Source organism: Dryobates pubescens, chromosome 5, assembly GCF_014839835.1.
Source record: "Dryobates pubescens isolate bDryPub1 chromosome 5, bDryPub1.pri, whole genome shotgun sequence".
Classification (NCBI taxonomy): domain Eukaryota; kingdom Metazoa; phylum Chordata; class Aves; order Piciformes; family Picidae; genus Dryobates; species Dryobates pubescens.
In genome coordinates this window covers 26,976,974-26,998,335 of record NC_071616.1, presented here as the reverse complement: position 1 = coordinate 26,998,335, position 21,362 = coordinate 26,976,974, and positions in this window count along the sequence as shown.

Genomic DNA, 21,362 nt, shown 5'->3' with positions numbered 1-21,362 from the left:
AATTGTGTGACCTAACTTGTAGTAGCTTTTGCAGTGAAGGTATCATTTACTGTTGAGTATATTTTACTGTGCTGTTATAGATCTTTTCACTCAACCAGCTGTCTAACATGTTGAATAGTCTTTCATCTTGTCAAACACTTCCATTCCCCTTTCTACAGCTTTCTCAGCCAACATGTACACACCTAATCAATCTAATGCCACTGTCTCCAGACTTTAAAGCCAAAAATCACTGCCCAAACTACTTTTTTAAAGAGACAGTCATTCTTTTCCAGTGAATTCATCATCAAGAGGACTGATAAATTGTTAAATGAGAAGAAACACTTCTCTGAAACTGTTACTCTAGGTCCAGCCTTAGAGCGCTGGTTCACTCACTGAATCTGTCACTCAGTAAAGGCTGTTGGGGACTTCCTTTCACACTGATCATGTATATGTTTACGTAATTTAATTTAATTTAATAAACATCCTACCCATGGAACTGAGCTTAAATCCCCTTGCCTTTGCTTGCATATACTCTTTTTTTTCCTTTCCATTTTTAGGGAAAAGATATTAGTCTGCCTCATTCTGTTCAATGCCTTTTTTAAAAAATATTTTTTCTTTCTGCTTATCCTTCACCAATGGGAACTCCATCAATAGATTGATATTTACATCATACAGGAGGCAGGTGAAAAAAATAAGCCATTGCCATTACTTTCAAGTAGCCCCTGGTATGTGATATAGTGTATACCTTACACGGTATGGAGTATTCATTAGGGTTGCTTTTATTTTTATTACTTTTATTTTTATTAGATATATTACCTCCTGAGACTGTATGAAGTGAACCATGGCACTGGATGAGATTGCTACTCAGTTAATAGCAGTTTCGAAATCAGTCAATTGGGAATAGGCTATGTGGCAAGAACCTCTAAACTGCGTATATGTACACTGAGGGACAGGATAGCTCTCCGAAGGGGAAGGTATTTCTTCTGTTGCTGGATTCTCTTGTGGAACATTTTTCAATTGCATCCTCATTCCTATATATGCTTTCAGTTAAAACAGATAACAACACCTGAAACAAACACTTTTATAGCCGGCAGGTACGCATGAAATAGAGAGGCCTGAACAAACAGGTAGAGGTGGGTGCTTTGTATTTTCAGTCTGGTTTTGAATTACTAAGGATGGAGGGAGGTAAAGACACTTCAACCTTTAAACCCCTTTGACATTCACAAAGTGCTAAAAGTCAGCTGGGGTCTCAGCTCTGACAAATTTGCATCTCTTTGAATATGACGCTTGAAAAGCCAAGCCGCTAGATTAAATTTTGCCATGGAGAAAATGAGAAAGGCTTCCATCTCCCAGCTCTACTGGGAGGATCTTTATGGTTGATTTACTTTTTTTTTAATAAATGTTTCTTTATGTGTTTTCTCTAGTTTGTGTCCAGCCTTCGTCTATCATGCATGCTGTAACTTCTGCCATTTTTATCAGCCCATAGTAAGTCAGTATGGGCAGTATACAAGGTGAAAGAATATTTCAATCTAAACTGCATATCCCTTTCCGTGTTTTCTGATTAAAATTTGCAAGCAAACCTTGGAATAAACTATACCTGATGTGACTTCTAAAATAGTTTACACATTTTATAAACCAGGGGCTAAATCCTACAAACTCTGTCTATACCATTTTCATGCAGAAATGCTGCAGGTTTGCAGGAGCAGGCCCAACTATATAGTAGACAAAAGGCAGAATAATGGTTATGGTGAACCCATAAAAATAATAAACTGATTGCCCATTGAACAAAATCTACTAAAGTATGAATTATCTAACGAGCTGCTGCTGTGGTTCAGGCTGACTTATCCTGCATTAAGTCAATAATGACACCACTGGCTGCTGTGGACCTGCAACACCTAGGATCTGGTGCTTGTTTAGTTGTGGAATGGTTTCAGTTAATGACATATAAAGGAGTGTATAGGCAACTGTTTCAAGGTTTATAGAAGCATACAATATGAACTCTATTTATTTCCTAAGAATTTATGACAACTCCTGAATTTATAAGCATCTCAGGAGAAAAAAAAAAAAAAAGACAGATGTTGAATGTAAACACTGTTCTAATGTTTGAAGAAATTCCAAGTATGCTGCTGTTGTCCTTGCATTATTAAAGAAGGCTAGTGCTTGAAAACACACCAGATTTTACAGCAAAACTTAATACCTCTCCCTTGTATCTACATTTGCTACTACAGGAGACTTGTTATTTTTGGAATTTCTAAAGCAGAATAAACACTTTTTGTGAGTCAGGAGAAGAATCCCTTAATGCTTTACTTTCCTCTCCTGTTTCTTCAGTGTATGTGGAATGTGTATATAACAGAGATCATATCAGTAGGAGATGCTGTGTGTGAAATATTTTTTTCTCTGCACAAAAATTATTTGCAAGCCCTGTGCACAGCATAAGTTATGAAAAATATAATTAGTCTTTATTTTATTTTTATTTACTTGCTGGGTTCTTATAATCTTCTGGCAGATCACATTACATTAGAATGAAATGTGATCTGTACCTTGGACTCCTGCAGTTTTAACTCAGCCACTTGGGTTCCGATTTAGTCCAACATGTGTCTCTTAGAATAACTCAGGAGAGCAGATTGATGATATACTTAGCAGAGGAAGAGCAGTGTTGGAGACTTCCCGTACTAAACAATCCCATTATTAAATGTGTCTAAGCATCTGAAGAACAAGTCTAACTTTCTGGAGAAGAAAAGGAAAAATATCTAGGAACCCAACAAATCCCTTATTGATGGAACAGTGATGTGTACAGAGCCCTTGTTAATGGACTTGAATATGTGTCCAGTCATTACAAACTGGCCCTAAGCATCTTAACTGCAGAATCTTACTGTCATTTTAGGTCTCATTCAGGTCTGCTTGATTCAGCTGGCACATTCATTTGACAGTTTCAGACACAGAATCATTCTCTTTAGAGGCAGAAACAACTCCTTTCCAGTAATTAAATGGTTTAAAGCTTTTATTTAAGCTTTGTTTATATTTTTCACTCTTAAATCCAGCTGCACTTTCAGTAGTCTCAGTCCAAACACCACCCATGCTCAGTCTGCTACTCTGCACATTGAACTTGCCTGTTCCTTCATGTCGTTACCTGCTTTCAGAGACTGCACATAAATGGGACATTTTACTTGTATACTGCAATCATCTCCAGGATTTTAGTGTACAATAGCAGTAGGACCTACCAAGTGCATCTTTGCTAAGGAACAAAAGTACATCAGTCCCGCCTCACAGAGCAGGACTATTTGGGCATCAACAACCCCTCACCCCAACTCCAAATCAGCTGTTGTAGGTGTCTAAACAGAACTTTGCAAATTCAGCACAGCCTAGTATTTTGTTCTGAATTAGGCCCCTAACTGAAGGTAAATCCACTTCCCAGCTAAGATAATGGTTTGGATTTCTTTTCTTTTAGAGGAAGGAAAAAAGTGAGTGATCTGGTAGAGTCTGAGAAAAGCGCTTCTATACCTCATTTGAATAGAGCCTTACCCAATGTATTAGAGCTTCTAGGGCAACTCCCTTACAAATGGATCATTACAGCAGTAAAAGCCAGTTTATTATTTAACAAATTCAGGCTGAGTGGAGACTGGAGAGTATTAGCACTTGCATTGATTGTGAGTAAGAGTCTAGTAATTAATGATCAGAGTTTTCTGCAACAGTCTTGAGGAGAAAGTGCAATGTGCCCAAATAGGTATGACTGAGGAGGTGTTAACTGAATTCAGAATAAGCCTGAAGACAAGGATAATAAAAAGCAGGATATTCTATAACCCATTGCCAGCATTTTGTCTGCATATCACAAGTACTATTAAACAATGAGTGGATTAAACCTAGGCCCTTTTGATCTGGACTGACAAAGTAGTTTTCAGCTCTTATATGGTGCTTATTGCCAGTATATCCCAGAATACTTTACAGAGGAAAACAGTTGCCTCAAAAAGCCTCCTGGGAATTACTATGAGTTGTCATAAGTCATACTAAGGGGGTGAAGAAATGTCTCCGATTACCAAAGTCTGGAAAAAATACACAGCTGTATCTGCAAAAGGCCAGCTTTGTCTCCATCACTGCATGGAGCTCTGGGCAGAAACGGCCAGACTGTACTAATATCATTGCACCTATATAGATATACATGGTGGAGATGTGTGGCTTGAAAAAAGCCCTTTAATTCTGAAGCTTCAGGATTTACTGTGGTCACATTTTCATGCTTACAGCACTAGGCATAATTATTTATTTGAATGAAACTAGAAATGATTGAAAATTCACATGGCTCCAGGATTTCAACATTTAGGAAACACTCCCTTTTCCTGCAAGATTGTATTCTAAAGGGATACATACATTTAGGACACATTTCATCCACCCTGTGACAGTTCTACAGCTGTCTTTCCTTATCCAAGACTCTTCTAAAGATTAATTTTTCCTGTAATCCCTATAGCACAGGTCAAAAATTATAATAACCCCCCTTAAGTAAATACTAAATAAATAAATAAATACGTAATCCAATTAAATAACAACAAAAATCTCCCCAGATCATCACTCTGTGAGTGAGCTCTTAACTATGTATATTTTCTGTGTTTGTCCTTCAGATGGCATGATCTTCAGAGCACTAGCTTAATTTCTGATTCATTCAGCAGAGAGTACATGGTCAGCATAAAGCAAAAGAACATAATAATACATGGATTTGTGATAGCAGTAGACACAGAGACCATGTTCAACTCTTAAACAGCTATAAATCTGAATGCATTTGTGGTTGCTCACACATTGAAAATCACACATGTAAACAAATTAGTGCAGACGCATGCACATGCAATGCTATCATCATAGCACCCATCTCAGGGTTATGCAAATTGATTTATTTTTTCTTTTTTTTTAATTGAGTGTGTGTGAACGAGGTACAACAAAGGCCTGTAATCTCAAATTAGCTCTTTCCAACTAAAAATCTTACTATTAACATTGCATGTTTAAATCCAAACGGACAAGTTTATGTTCCCTTCTGCCCCTTTCTTTCTCTTTCTCACTCCCTCTCTGCCTCTCCCTCTCTCTCTCTCACTTTACCTTCCCAACGGCAGTATTTTATTTCAGAAGGAAACTTATGAAAATTGTTGAAACACACACTACAAAGCATTTGCTTTTTTTGCTCTCCTATTTTTTTATTTATTTTTTTTTATTTCAGCAGATAGCCCCCAAAAAAGGCAGGGATGTCAAAGGATTCGAGTCCCCCCTTTGACATTCACGCAGTGCTGAGAGTCAGCCGGGGTCTCAGCTCTGACAAATTTGCATCTCTTTGAATGTGACGCTTGAAAAAAGCCGGAGCTGCTAGATTAAATTTTTTTTTTTTTTTTCCGTCGAGAAAATGAGAAAAGCCTCTATCTCTCCGCCGAGTCTACTGGGAAGATCTTTATTCTGATTCTTGTTAGAATTGTTTATCACCCTGACAGACCAGACTCGGACGAGATAAAGGCGCTGCTCCATCACGGGGCCTGACAGTGGTAGGACATGCAGAGAAATGAAAGGAGCAGGGGAAAATATTATTAATAGATGCCGACTTGATTTGCCTCTATGGCACGTCAAGGAAGGGAGGGAGGGGGGAGCCATGGCTTGATTGCAAGCCTATGAAGTTCTGTCCAAAAAAGAAGCTATTTTTCATTAAGTGATAGAAGGGCTTTTTTCATGTTCTTTCCTGAGGAGCTGATAACTTATGCAGTTTATTCTAACCCTGCTGATTTCTGTCAGGGAAAGAAAACTCCTGAAAGATGGCTCCAGCTCATCCTTTTCAGAGAAGGAAGCTGTCTTGTCAAAAATGGTAGCAAAGCATTAAAGCCCCGGCCTTGACTCTTGCAAGGTCCCTTGGATCTGCTTGGGTGTGTATGTATCAGTGAAAATGAGGGGGTCAAGGCAGGAAGACGTTATTATGTACCCACTATGACTCTCTGAGTAAAAACAAAAGAAAAAAAGTAAAAATCAGAATATGTGTGCAGAGTGGTTCTGGCATATATGCAAGGGCACATGCACATGCACCACATACATGGAGGCTTTGTGCATTTGAGCACACGTGCAGAAACATTTTTCTAGTGCCTAATTATTCTGCAGTTAGTGAAGGTTTGTCCAATATGAACATGTGCTGAATTTGAGAACTGGAGGCTGAGTGCAAAGTTAGAGCAGCCTCATTCAAAATGAATGTTAAAAGATAACCAGCTCCATGCCACATCCTCTATGTCAGGTCTGACATAGAAATATGACTGGCAATACCAGTTCAGGGGTTCCTGCAGTGATGCAGACTCTCCTGTGACTGTTGTGTTCTGGGGCAAAAATTGCCTCTATATAATCATTATTATTAGGTTAGACTTATTTGGATGTGGAAAATAGGAGTAAGAAATGCTGTCTGTGCATGTCATCACCGTGTTGCCGTTGTTCTTGGATCCTTCACATTTGCAGCCCAGACCATGTGAGGCATTCATTATAATCACAGTATTCCATGAACACAGCTCCTTACCAGTGATTACCTTGTTCTTCATCAGAAAGGATTGCATTTGTTTACTATCCTTACTGAATTTAGAATTCTGTATAAATTAATTACTGGAGAAATATTTGCCTCAGGGCAATAGAGTAGGTCTCTTTCTGTGAAACTGCTCTTCAAGATCACTTCAGGCTGGATCCATCCTACAACATGTTAAGCATCTCAAGAGCAGCTATGAATGTTGCTGAGATCTCTCTACTTTCAGTAGGATGGGAGTGTTTAGCAACTCAGGGGAATTAGTGATTTGATGGTGGAAAGAGTGTTACTTTTCTTCTCTGGAAAGCTCATGGATGACCTGGGTGCTAGGCAGACCACTTCCTCTTACTCCTTCAGGATTTTCCTAAAGTGTTCATATTTGTAGTAAGACAAAAAATGCTTATGAAATCCCAGATCTTTTCCATGCAAGTGGCAATAAAAGAATAATTACTGACATTTCATGTAAAAAGTGAAAAAAAAATTAAATGCCACCAGGTACCCATAGCAATATGACCATAGAATTTTAATGTTTGTCTTCTGTTCTAACTGCTTGTTTCCTTGGTTTGCTGTGTCATATTCAAAATGTAGTATTTATTTAGCTAACTTTCTGTCATGTCTATCCCAAATAATCAGTGGCACAGCCAAATATGGAATTTATTTTCAAATTTGAGTGTAGATGACAAAAGGTGGCGGCTTCAGGGATGTCCTGAAAGCACAAAATTTAGGAACTACTTAGTGGTTTAGGTTAAGCTGTTGCCCATTTTGAGGTTAGCAGAGATTATCACTTACTATTTGGGTGATTTTCCTAACCTCTCCTGAAGGCCACTTTTGATGCACTGCAGCTTTTCTAGTAAAGGTCTTACGCCTGCCATGAAATACAAGGCAGCCTGGTGTGCCTGGCAGGTGTATTATGGACTGCTGCATGCAGAAGGGCTGGTGGGAGATGTGATGGTGGGAGGCTGTCTAGGGTGCAGCGACCATGAGATGGTGGAGTTTTCAATATGCAGGGAAATAATGGGGAGCAATAACAGAACCCTTACTTTGGACTTCCAGAGAGCAGACTTCAGCTTATTTAAGCAACTAATTTGGAGAATACCCTGGGTAGCAGCCCTTAAGAACAAAGAGATCCAGGACAGTTGTACCTACTTCAAACAGGAGCTCTTGAAGGCACAGGAACAAGCTGTGCCCATGTGCCAAAAGATGAGCTGGTGGGGAAGGCAACCATCCTGGATGGGCAAGCAGCTCCTGAAGGAATTAAGGGAAAAAAAGAGGGTGTGTTGCCTTTGGAAAGGGCGAGGAGGCAACTCGTGATAAGTTTAAGGATATTGTTAGATCATGTAGGAGAAAAATTTGAGAGGCAAAAGCCCAGTTAGAACTCAAGCTGGCCACTTCTGTGAAAGACAATAAAAAGCATTTTTATAAATATAGTAATGCTAAAAAGAGGGGCAAGAAGAAGCTCCAGTGTTTGTTGGACCTGGAGGGGAATCGTGTAACTAAAGATGAGGAAAAGGCAGAGATACTAACTACCTTATTTGTCCCCACTTTCAACAGTAAGGCAGGAGGACATCAGGACAAGTGGCATCCTGAACTGTTAGATGGGGTCAGGGAGCAGTATAATCCCCCTGAAATCCATGATGAAGTAATTAGGGACTTGCTGAGTCACTTGGATACTCACAAGTCCATGGGACTGGATGGGATCCATCCTAGGGTGCTGAGAGAGCTGGCAGATGAGCTGGCCAAGCCACTCTCCATCATTTACCACCAGTCCTGGCTCACTGGACAGGCCCCAGATGACTGAAAGCTGGCCAATGTGATGCCCATCCACAAGAAGGGCTAGATGGAGGAACCTGGAAATGACAGACCTGTCAGCCTGACCTCAGTACCAGGCAAGATCATGGAGCAGATCACCTTGGGGGCAATCACAGCGCACCTGAAGGATGGCCAAGGGATCAGGCCCAGCCAGCACAGATTTAGGAAGGGCAGATCCTGCCTGACTAACCTGATCTCCTTCTATGATCAGGTGACTGCCTGGTGGATGTGGGGAAGGCTGTAGATGTAGTCTACCTGGACTTCAGCAAGGCCTTTGACACCGTCCTCCACAGCAAACTCCTGGCCAAGCTGTGAGCCCGTGGCTTGCATAGCAGCACTCTATGCTGGGTTAGGAACTGGCTGGAGGGCAAATCCCAGAGAGTGGTGGTGAATGGTGCCACATCCAGCTGGTGGCCAGGCACTAGTGGTGTCCCACAGGGATCAGTACTGGGCCCCGTCCTCTTTAACATCTTCATTGATGATCTGGATGAGGGGATTGAGTCCATCGTCAATAAGTTTGCAGGTGGCACCAAGCTGGGGTCAGATGTTGATCTGTTAGAGGGTAGAAGGGCTCTGCAGAGGAATCTTGACAGGCTGGGCAGATGGGCAGAGTCCAACATGATGACATTCAACAAGTCCAAGTGCTGAGTGCTGCACTTTGGTCACAACAACCCCATGCAGTGCTAGAGGCTGGGGTCAGAGTGGCTGGAGAGTGGCTAAGCAGAAAGGGACCTGGGGGTACTGGTTGACAGCTGGCTGAACATGAGCCAGAAGTGTGCCCAGGTGGCCAAGAAGGCCAATGGCATCCTGGCCTGTGTCAGGAATAGTGCGGACACCAGAACAGAGAGGTCATTCTGCCCCTGTACTCAATACTGATTAGGCCACACCTTGAGTACTGTGTCCAGTTCTGGGCCCCTCAATTTAAGAAGGACATTGAGATACTTGAATGTGTCCAGAGAAGGGCAATGAGGCTGGTGAGAGGCCTCAAGCACAAGCCCTATGAGGAGAGGCTGAGGGAGCTGGGATTGTTTAGCCTGGAGAAGAGGAGGCTCAGGGGAGACTTTATTGCTCTCTACAACTACCTGAAGGGAGGTTGTAGCCAGGTGGGGGTTGGTCTCTTCTCCCAGACAACCAGCACCAGAACAAGGGGACACAGTCTCAAGCTGCACCGGGGGAAGTTTAGGCTTGAGGTGAAGAGAAAGTTCTTCAGAGAAAGAGTGATTAGCCATTGGAATGTGCTTCCCAGGGAGGTGGTGGAGTCACCGTCCCTGGAGGTGTTCAAGAGGGGATTGGATGTGGCACTTGAAGCCATGGTTTAGTTAGTCATGAGGTTTCCAACCTTATTGATTCTATGATTCTAAATATTTGAGCCATAGTTATCTGTATGCTTATATAAGACTGGTTTTGAGAATCCAGGCATCTGTTCCTTACTACATTCTGTGAAATTCCTCATGCAAACCAAGTGATTTAAAAGTAAGGGTATTTAAAACTGCTTCTGAATGGAAGGCTAATTATTGTGACATAACAGCAATAATTAAACATAAGGGTGCTGGAAGTCTTGACCAGAAGTATGAAGGGAGAGCAGACTGCTCAAAAGATCTCATGGGGAATAGAGGGGATCTGTGAGCTGGGGAGAAAAAGATAGCTCTTATAGGTTAATGTTCTGACATCAAAGACACTGAAAACTTTCAGTTTCTGTCCTGTCTATATTTTCTGTGCTGTTTATTTACTGGACTGATGCCTGTGAATTCCCAAAAACTTTGTAAATTGTGATGTGTTTTGACTTCAGAGGCTACGCAAACATTTTCAGAAACCCTGTGTTGGTTCTGTATGAGGAGACTTCTGGTTAAACATAGCATCCAATTATAATGGACAGCTCTATTTTTTTATAGTGAAATGCTAGAAGTATCAAATGAGCTCAGTCTGATGTTATATTTGGTTCTGTACAAAGCAAAAGACAATTTACATGCATCAGACAACCAAAGAATGGGAGGGAAGAAATATGCTAACTACCTTTTAATAGATCAAGATACTGAGCAGCCCCAGATCCCACAGAGTGTCTGTGAAAGGGCTGAATGTTTGAACCTCTCATCCTAGGTCAGATTCTCAACCACAGCACAGCCTTTCCACAGCCTAGCTGAGGAGGGTGGCCCAGGTCACCATATCATATTCCATTCCTTTTATGACTACAATTAATTTACCCAAATTCTGTAAGAAAGTATCATGACATAGGTAGGGATTTACCTATTTTATTTTTTTTTAACTGGAATTGTTTACATTGCTTCAGTGACAAAGAGTGATACTGTTAGTGAAACTTTGAGAAAGGAGGTTGAGTTATGCATCCCCAAAGTCCTCCATTTGCATAGTTTTAGAAAGTGGATGTATTTGGCAGGCATTCTCTTTATTCAGCCCTGAATTTGGCACATGACGGAGTACAGAGGCTGGGGGAACATCATGCAGCAATTTAAACTGAGAAAACAGATGTGGTTTTGCATTTGGGTATGTGTGGAGTCTCAGACTACCATGAAAATGTCTTTGCAAAATCAGCACACTCAAACTGCAGAGTTCACATGTTGATCCCTTACAATTAAGGTACAGAAGAAAACAGCTTCCTAAATTTCTTTTTTTATTATTTATTCATACTTTTTTTTTTATGAGGATTCATTTTATTTCACATAATCACCCAGAAGTATGGGTCCTTAAATACATTATTGAGATTCTTAGATCTACAAAATGAGAATGAAATGGTGACATCACAAGATTTTTGGTAAGAATTCCATGTGATCAGACTGTAAAACTCAGAAGATTTTTTCTTCTAGTATTTCAACACTTCCAATTCTGAGTGAGAGCCTACACAATGTGTAAAAACTAATGAAACAGTGAAGAAGCTGAGCAGCAAAAAATATTTACTTAGAAATCAATTCAAATATAGACTAGAGTACTGCTGATTGGAGTGCAAATTTAACATAAGCTATTTGAGACATGGTCCCATATCACTACCAGAATTTATTTTATTTAAATGCATTGTCAGTTCACATCAATAAAAGACAATTACTATTTTGTATGATGAAAGGTATGAATCCCTGAATAATGCCTGAAGTGTGTTTATTGATGATTTTTGTCTGTATTAAGATGGGGAAATAGTAATTTTTATGCATTGTTATACAATCTCTTACTAGATCCTGCTAAGTACAATGGTTTCCATTTGTTAAAGTAGGAAGTTAGGGTTATTAAATCAGGATTTCTGTGTAATCATGGAAAACACAGAGAGCTGTACTTTATGATAGTGATTGATGATTGTGTGGAAACAGTGCTACTAACGTGCACAGCACTAAATTTTCAACTGGAAAAACAATCTTTGGGGCAATCTACAAACAAGTAAGAGGGAAAGTAGTTGGAAAATTTCTAGTTGGCTAAGTAAAAGGTATTAATTCACATGGACTGTCTAGTGTGGTTGCTGTTGTGAACATTTTCATTTTAGTTTCTACTTTATTCAATCTAATTTGTTTTCCCACAGAAAGTTTTGCATATATAGTTCTAATATATAAATGTGGTCCTAAAGGAATTAATTAAGACTGTGGTTTTAATATCATCTGTTACTAGAAATAAGTTAATACTTCGTAGCCATTTGTCTACAAACTTGACCTTTTTTGTCCGATTCTGAAAAGGTCTGCAATCAGACTGCAGGTTTTGCAAAAAATGGCATCATTCAAAATGCTTTAGCAGATTATTTTGCCCATTTCTGACATTTAGAAAGTAGACTTCAATATATATAAAAAATGCAACCATCCAGCACAACTGGCTATTTCAGCTACAGTGAGGGCCAGGTTTACAATGCCTGTTCAAGGAAATGGATGCATGTACAGGTCCATCTATTTCTAAAGAACACACAAGAAAGTTCTCTTATGCTGTCCTGATCACTGACAGAATCCTGGATAAAGACTTCATTCATCTCTTTTGCTTCAAGAACTCACTGAAACTTGATTTAAACATGGCTTGTCCCCACATATCAAAGTATAGAGAGGTCATTCATTTGCTTCCAAAAAAAAATATATTAAGGCAGCGGAAGTGACTTCTTACTAACAGTCACAATATGCACACTCCCATTCCAAAAATGGCTTGAATTGTAAAAAACACTCTTAAAACCATTTTTCAGTATCCAAGTAACTGAATTTCTTAAGTCGTCAGCTTTAAGAGAGGAAAGACTGACAGTATGTGTGCTCTTTGTGTGGAGAGCAGAAGAGAGAAGGAAAGCTGTTCTTTGATTTTGGTTCACATTCAGGCAACAGCCTGGGTTAATAATTTAAAGGTAGGAAGTTAATTTATGCATCCCTGAAATCCTCCTTTTGTGTAATTTTAGAAAATGCATACATGTGACTGGCTATCTCATTGTTCTCAGGATGTGTTACCATGTATATACGGAGTATCTTTAGTGTGATACAAAATGCAAATTTGCGCCACTTTATTCTTGCCACTTTTATGAATATTAAAAATATGGATAAAATAATTGTGAACCCTTTTGGAAAAGGTCTTTAGCTCCTTATCAATGTGCCATATTTTTTTTATACTGGTGTCATAGGAAAAGAAATTTAAAATGTTGCCAGTTTATATTGGCATAAATGTAAGAAATTTAGCTGAAAATTCACATATTGAGTGCACTCTGAGTAGAACTTTTTGACGGCATGAGACACTAGTGACAATAAATAGCACAACAGCCACTCAGGCTGAAACAGCGTAGTTATTCATGTTAAGTGAAACAAAACATAGTCATTTAGGTGATTTTAGACCAGCACTAACCTTCTTCAGTATGAACTTTGTAATAGGGAAGGGGTAATCCTGTATAGATAAGGTAGTTAGCCACACATGGGCTACCACCAGTGCCATCATTCTGAGTGCTATAAGACTATATTCCTCATAACATCAATCTGTCTTGATCCTCCCTGCTAAGTGGATTATTTTGATTAAAAGCCTTTATGTAATACAGTTCCTACTCTCACCAGCAAATTCCTAGTTGTAAGGGTGACTTTAAAGCTGCCACAACGTGTCTTGTTTAACATTGTTAGGCAGTATCTTTGTAAGCTATTCCTGACTGTAGATACATGCTGAGAAGTGCTCCAGAAATTGGAGCTATGTTAAATCAACAGTATAGACTTGTTTAAATTATTGTAATAGACTAAAAGGCCAAGTCATTATTTCTGTATACGTTTCTTTAATGTAAAAATAAAAACCCAGAGACTTTGCTTCCCTAACATTCATTGATGTTATACCTGTACGTTAAGTGCAAACTCAAATATTTCATATTGCAAGACAAAATATTGTGGTATATGCACTAGGACATACTATTGCTCTGCAAGGCTATGGAACTGACCCTTTAACAGCAGTATAGCTGGGAATCTGCAAACAGAATCATTGGGCTTACTTGTTTAGATTATTCAAACAATAACATTAGTAGTATTATTTCCTACTATAGTTCTTTTCAAAGCTGGACCTGTTTCAAGACTTGATTCAGGACTTGTTCCAGAAATTAAATATCTTTTCCTCTGTGTAAGCTTTAGGTTGCAGTTCTAAGGCTCTTCATCAGCATGTAGTGACTTTGCACATTTTTCTAAAAAAAAAGGCTAAAAAAAATCTACACTAATGGCTTTGGCTGACCTATATGTTCAGTTCCTAACTTGACTTTGACTGACACATGGAGGAGTGTAGCAATATAGAAAAAAATAGTTGATCATGGAAGGAGGGGACATGCATTCTGGGTGAAACCCTGCATATCTTTACTTCCATTAGAGTTAATTTCTTACTGAGTTTAGACAGCTTTCATATTACACTCTTGTTTTTGCTAACACAGGTTATCAGCTCCTAGACTGCTACCTCTGCAGTCAAAAGCTTCTCTCTAGACAGGTAGCTTTTTGACTTGTGTCTTCTCAGATGTAAAATCTCCCTTGAGTATGAGCAGAATCTTATCCTTAGAGAGGAAAGTATGAAAAGAATGAAGAAATTGTCATTTTCCTTTGCAAATCATTCACATGAAGTACCTGGAATTATAACCACTTGGCTAGTTACTGACTTCATCCGCAAGTCCAGGTTGGACAGGGTTTTCTCTTAATTTGGATTTTTAGCTAGTGCTCTCTGGGGTAGTTCAGTTCTGAGCTTCTCTTCCATTGTAAACACTTGCAAAAGCTCATGAAAGCAGAATGTTACATCCACATCTGACATAAGTCCTGTGCAAAGCAACCATTTTCAAAATCAGCAACAACTGCATGTGAACTGTACATCACCTTTAATTCCATGTATCAATATAATACATATGTTGAAACATAAAGATGGAGATAAGTTCTGTAGAGAAGAAACTGCAAATAGCGTTTGCATCAGGGTTTGTAACAACAGGTGCCAAAGAATAGGACAGGATTAAATAAACAGTAATCTAAGATGTAAGACACATCTTATATAAATTTAGAAAGATAAACAGTGGCTGAAACTAGGCCTATCACATGAACTACTAATTAGTCAACAGTTGTGAGTTAGGATTAGAGCAAAAGGTTTGGAGGTTGTTGGACAGGTTTTACTACTGATTTAGACCAAAATAAAACTCAAATAAAAAATTAAAGAATAAATTCAAAATAAGAATTAATCCATTCAAATTTCAAACCCAAAGTGTTTGGCTTCCATTGGCAATTAAAATTTATTTACAGGGAAAAGAAGCCCACATGCAAGTCAGCAAAGGTGTTTGAGTCAAGAGATTATTACCTGTGCAAAAGATAAAGCTCCTGCTTAAATATTTTGCTTACATTAGGCAAATGAATCCCTTCTGTTTCTCAGCAGGATTTCCACAAGCACAGGTGATGAGACTGGTATTTGCTTTGTAGAGATGACATGAGATAAAATCTTTTTCATAGGCAGCAGAAATGATTATTAGTGGACCTGAACAGAACTTTTGGAGTTTTGGAAGACAAATGCCTCCAAAGCATGCACATTTGATCAATCCTTAAAAACAGTCAAAAGAGTCATTATGTGAAACAATTACCCTTGTTTCATTTTTTTTTTTTCTCAAGAAAGCTATGTGTTCTTTCACATATAAGAGATTCAGGTAGGTGTTTAAGCTTGACTAGTTTATTGGCAGTTGATTTTGAGGAACAGTGCATTTGAACAAGAAAGAAAACATTAAAGAATTTCTTACCTATCTTAAAAAGATAGCCTTGCATAAAAGTCTGAAGCCTTTCGAGATTAATGAGGCCTGTTTACCTTCCACTGTGTTTTGAGCCCTCTCTACTACATGAGTCAAATTAAAAGTCTAAAAACTTCTGTATGGGAAACTATAAAAGAAATTGATAAAAAAATAAAAACACAGTTACTGAGTTGGATTTGAAGTCTGTCTATTCCCTGCTTTTGCCAGGAATTGGTTGGAAAGACTTGAAGACAACTGTTCTTTTTTAATTAAATAAAATAAAAATTGAGAGGAAAGGAATCTCTGTGGCTCAAGGGACAATTACATAAGTGTATACACAGAAGCATAAAACACATTGATGTTACATATTGGTTTACAGTGGTGCAGTGGTATTGCATAGAGAGATATAAACCTGTCAATTCAGGTTTTATTGCTAAGAGTTCCAGATGCACTGTCCAGGAGCTCAAACATATCAGCCTGTGCCACCAGCCCAAAAGACCATATTAGGGCTTTCCTTTGCTGCTTTGACAGTTTTTGCACTTGATAGACTCATTCCCACACTGTAAGTGCCATGACTTTGTGAGGTTTTTGCTTTTGGTAAAGATAGCATTGTGTATAACAACATTCCTGATTCTTAAGTGTTCCTGTAACAGCAGTAAGAAACTCCTTAGGTGCTGACCTAAAACAGATGCTGTAAGTGATCATTTTTCCTACCCTTTAAATTTTTTAATGCTTTGTGTATTTTAATTTTGCCTGTTACTTAGCCTACTCAATACATTCTACTTCTACCTCAGCTGCCTACAGGGAAGACAGGGAGAGATAAACTTTCCCTCTCTTGCTTTCCAGAAGCAAACTAAAATAAAAGCATAGGGAAATTTACATGCCATAGTGTGACTTTGGACACTCCTCTGGTTTGTCAGGACCTGTCAACCTGTTTCAAACAGTGTAGAAGAGCACTGTGCTTGGGCTGTTTGCTCTCTGTTTGAAAGACACAGCTCTGGTTCCCTGAGTGTTACCACTGAAATAACCATGAACAAGGCTGACACCTGGGATACAGAAAGGTTTCTGAATATATATAAAGTTCTCAAGATGAAAATGAAGCAAAGATAGACTCATCTTTAATATCACTCACAAGATGATTACAGAAAAGAGATCAAATTAAGTTGCAAGCTGGAAAGCTTGTAGCCTGGATTCCTGACACCATTAAATATTACCCTATGTTTGCACTAGTTTTGGAAAACACGATGAAATAAAAACCTGTGTGGGATTAAAAAAGACTGATTGTAAAAATTCCTTTTTTTTTCAGAATCTCCAATAAAAGTTATATTGACGACTTACTGATAATGTTTGATGTGCCGCAGCTCAGTCTTTTTGAGTCACAGAAACTCCACAGGAGTTATCTTGCATCCAAAAAGCATATTACATCCATTACAGAAAAAGAGAATAAAACAAAGCCCGTACAGACACACTCGAATCCACCAGGCCATAAGAATTTCTCTTCCCCTCAATGACACTTTGCTGTGACTGTGGGCAGCAGATTGTGTTTGGATTGTCAGGGAAACAGTCAGGCCATTATTGTTGTTGTTTAATTTTTGGTGGTTGAGGGGTTTTTTTTGTGTTTTTATTTTTTTTTCCCTCATAGCCAAAGTATTAAAAAAAAAAAAAATAGAAGTGGGGGGTGGTGGTGGAAAGAAGTTGATTTCTTCAACAAGCAGCTGCAATGACAGATGGCTGATGAATGCACTACCAGCAGTTCCAATGGAACTCGACTCCGTGGGAGTCAGGGCACCGTGCACCTTCCAAAGGGCGCCATGGTAGTCACTTGGGAAGGGGAGTGAGAGTCAGAATTTCTAACCATGGTGAAAATGTACCAAAGGAAGAGAACATGATGACAAGGGGTGAGAAAGGGAAGGGAGTGATTGAGATCCATCCAGCTGAGTCTTTATCCCCAAGGATGAATTAAGATGAAATAGAGGCCCAGGGCCATAAAAACTTCAGGAGTACTTTAAAAATAATGTCTCCTCTGCTAAAAATTATCATCTTAGCCACCCACTTGCCATTAGGCTTTGTTGATCTTTCTTTCCTAGCCCCCAGATGGACTCATTCTCTCTCTATTCCTCTGTTTCCCTTTCCTTCTTTTCCCAAAGCCATCACTTTCTAGCCTCATGACTGTGTATGATTATGAAGAAAATAGCTAGTCTGTTGCTGCTTCCTGATGCCTGTCAGATGTCCCCTATGAGTTTTCCTCAACACCCCAAGGTCTAGAAATCCCCCATCATCCCTGCTAGGTCATCTGCTGCATAGTGTCCTACTTCTCAGTACTCAGACTCAAAAAAAAAAAAAAAAAAAAATTGTTCTGGCCAGTTATCATCTCTTTATCCAGATATGCCCCATATGACCTTCAATTTGGAGCCCTGTACCAGGTGTAGGAATTTATCCTCTTACTGCTTTGTGAGTAGACAGAAACACAACAGGGAAGAAACACAAGCCTCACTCTCTGAAAGGAGTCCACAGACAAATATAAGTTTACAGTTTCCTCTATAAAGCAGAATGTCAAGACTCCCAGGCTGTCATGGTCCCCAAGATACTGCAGTTTCCCCTTTCTTCACCTCCTTGTGTGAAGAATGAGGTAAAAAGAAAAGAACCAGTAGCAGGTGGAAAAGCAGTGGGGGTTTGCAACAGGGCAGTGAGTAAACAAGGAACAAATCTCTCTGAGTTGTAAATGTACTGTGTAAACATAAACAATAGCAACAAGCAAGACACATATTCCAAATCTATGGTCAGTGAGAATCAATTATGTCATATCTCATGAATCAGGAGAGGGGGCTGGTGAGAGAGAAAGGGGGCCTATTATTATTTTCAAGTCAAGTCAACCAGCCAACTCTGCAAACAAAAGCATTTTCTGTTGTTTTCTTTCTGTCTTGTTGATGGCTTCCCTTGTCTCTCTTCTTTGGCATATTTCCTGCAGTTCCCCCACCCAGCAGTAGTTACATACATCTGAATAGTACTGCAGTTCAAACACCAGAAGAATTGTTTTCCTGTGGTTTCTAAACATCTTTTCTATTTCCCTGCATTCATAACCTGGCATAAGCAATGCTTTTCAAGGGATGTTCTACATCAGAAAACTCTTGTATGAGACTGTCCACATGTGTGTGTTTATGTGTGCTTGAGTGTCCATGAATACATGTGACCAAGGAGGCAAGAGAATACTGCTGCAGATCATTAATGAAATAATGAGAGGTACTTCTTTTATACCTGTGGTTGTAGAAAGGAAGGATGAGGTTTATTCTTGTATCTGCACATTACAAACTAGTGCTAGCACACACAGAGAGGATTTTTTTTTCCCCCTGCATCCCCAAAATCGCAAAGTGGGAAATGAAAAGAGGAGGAGGAGGAAAAGAGAATTGCTGGAAATGATTGTCTCTTAGGGTGTTCTCTAATAATGAGAAAAGAGCCCCACATTGAACTCTTGATTCTTTGCCAGAGAACAAAAACCTTAAAGCATTTTGCTACCTTTAATTGTATTACTTTTCTAGTAATCAATAAAGATAAAAAAAGGATCATTCTGTGTACAATATGAAATCACGCAGAGTCTGACTATGTGGAGATAGATTCCACTTATCTGTCTCTAGGGGTAGCTTCTATGGTAGTAGAAAACTCAATTTTTATTTGGATTTTAAAAACGTTTCAAATTATCCAGTCAATGCTACATGCATATTAAAAGATTTATTACCAAATATTCTCATCTTGATGTACTGGATCTATGCACCCAATTCCCACTAATGTTAATGGAACTGCATCTGTAAATCCCTGCACATCAAAGCAGAGCAGTACCCATAAGTACTGCAAATACTTAGGTAGCTGGATGAATAGCACAAGCATTAACCATTTCTTCTGTTACTGTTTTTTGTTGTGTTTTGGGGGTTTTTTGTTTTATTTTTTTTCTTCTCTTTGCAAATGTTGTTCTCATCTTTCTAAGGACTCAAGATGTGACATAAAGGCATCTGGGTCAAGATCCTCCATATTTCAGGATGGGTGAGTGACAGCACCTACTCTAATTGAAGAGGAGAATGAGAGGGATGTCTCCACAGGGTGACTCAGAGTTTAGGTGAATCATCCCTTGAGATGCCTGTTTCTCTCCACTGGCTATTAACCTAGGGTATATAAAGAGCTGTTACTTTAAGTACCTGAAGGGAAATAAGGTTACATCAAGCCTTAAAGTATTAAATTCCCATTCCTATACTCTGATACAGGGTGATATAAAGACTCCTGCTCAGGGGATAGACTGCTCAGCATCTGCTGTGGGTGCCTATTAGACCTTCATGTTAAAGATGGGAAAAGAGATGGGGAAATAGCAACTATCCCATCTCTTTCACACCAATACTAAAAAGAAAACACATTCATACATCAAAGACAAGATTTTCAAACATAGTTTTGTAGAGCTGAAACCTTAAATCCCTTAATGGAATTCATAACAACCAGATTGGATTTCACTGCTCTAGAACTTAAGTTTAGGTTAATTACCTAACCTTAAGCATCCATGTTTTACAACATTGGGATCACATTTCAAAATTAAAAGAAAACCAGTGTATTATTATTATTACTATTATTTTTAATAATAATAATAATAGCTCTATTAATAAAAATCCTTACATGTGTACCAATGTAAACAGTAATTAAGCTAAAGATATTAATAACAAAGTTAAATAAACAGCACATACTGTGTTAGAATTCAAAGCAAATGTATGTTTTAAAGTAAAAAAAGGGTGAGGTAGAAAAAGTAATTACTATGGGGCAATATTAACTGTTAGAAGAGGATACAAATGCAATAAAATCTTAAGGAGTGTGTGCCACACTGAAAGATGGGTGGGATGATTACAGCAGAGACAAGCTAATAAATGACAATTAATAATCCCTCTCCTGAAACTTCAATTTTTTATCTCTAGATTTACAATTGCCTTACAAAGGAAGCATCATTAGCCCCATTAGACAGAGGAAGAAGGAAGACGCTCAGAGTAATGGAGTACCCAGTCACCCAAGGGTATGGCTGCACACACAAGTTGCCACGAATTAAATTACAGTACAGGTTAACAGTTAGCTGCTGTGCTCCAATGCTTCTATTTGCCTGCCCTTAACCTGCAGTAAGTGAAAGCCAGATTATCTCACGTCTAACAAAAGGGCTAAGCCTCTTCTCTAGCCACAAGAGGGAAAAGGCATTGGTATTGTAAAGCAACACTGGTATTGTAAAGCAACACTGGCTAACTTACTTCGATGCCATCTCCATCAAAAACCTGGCTAATCTCTATTTGTGAGATGGCAGCTATCATTTTGTGAAGCTATTCTAACACTGGGATAAGTGTGGTATATAAATGGAAAGGGTTGACGGGAAAGGAATGATACAGGGGGTGAGATACGTCGTGCAGTTCAGTGCAGAAAAGTCAAAATCTGGTGCAGATCTGTGATGTGACAGTAGGATTCCAGGAAAAGCAGGTGGTGTGGGAACACAGCTCCCCATTAGGACAGGGCTCAGAGAGGAGGGGAGCAGTCATATCCAGAACCTGTATTATTTAAGGATTTAAAATCCAAAAGGGCCAACTTAAAATCAATCTGCCACCTCGGAGGCAGGCAGTGTGAAGAATGCAGTGTGGTGTAGTGTGTTCCTGCTAGCTCACAGGGCTGAGCACACGTGCTGCTGCACTCACAGTGAGCAGCAAGCAGTGCTGAGCAGCCTGGTTGTAAGCTCCGCTCAGAGGGTATTACAATAAGTGAGCTTTCTGGTAACAAGGTCTGTGCTGCTATATTTGTGATAGGCACGGGATAAACTAAACATGCAGTCAGTGTGTGCAACATAACTGAAGGAGGGGGTGAAAGAGCTTCTTTGACACCAGAATTGGA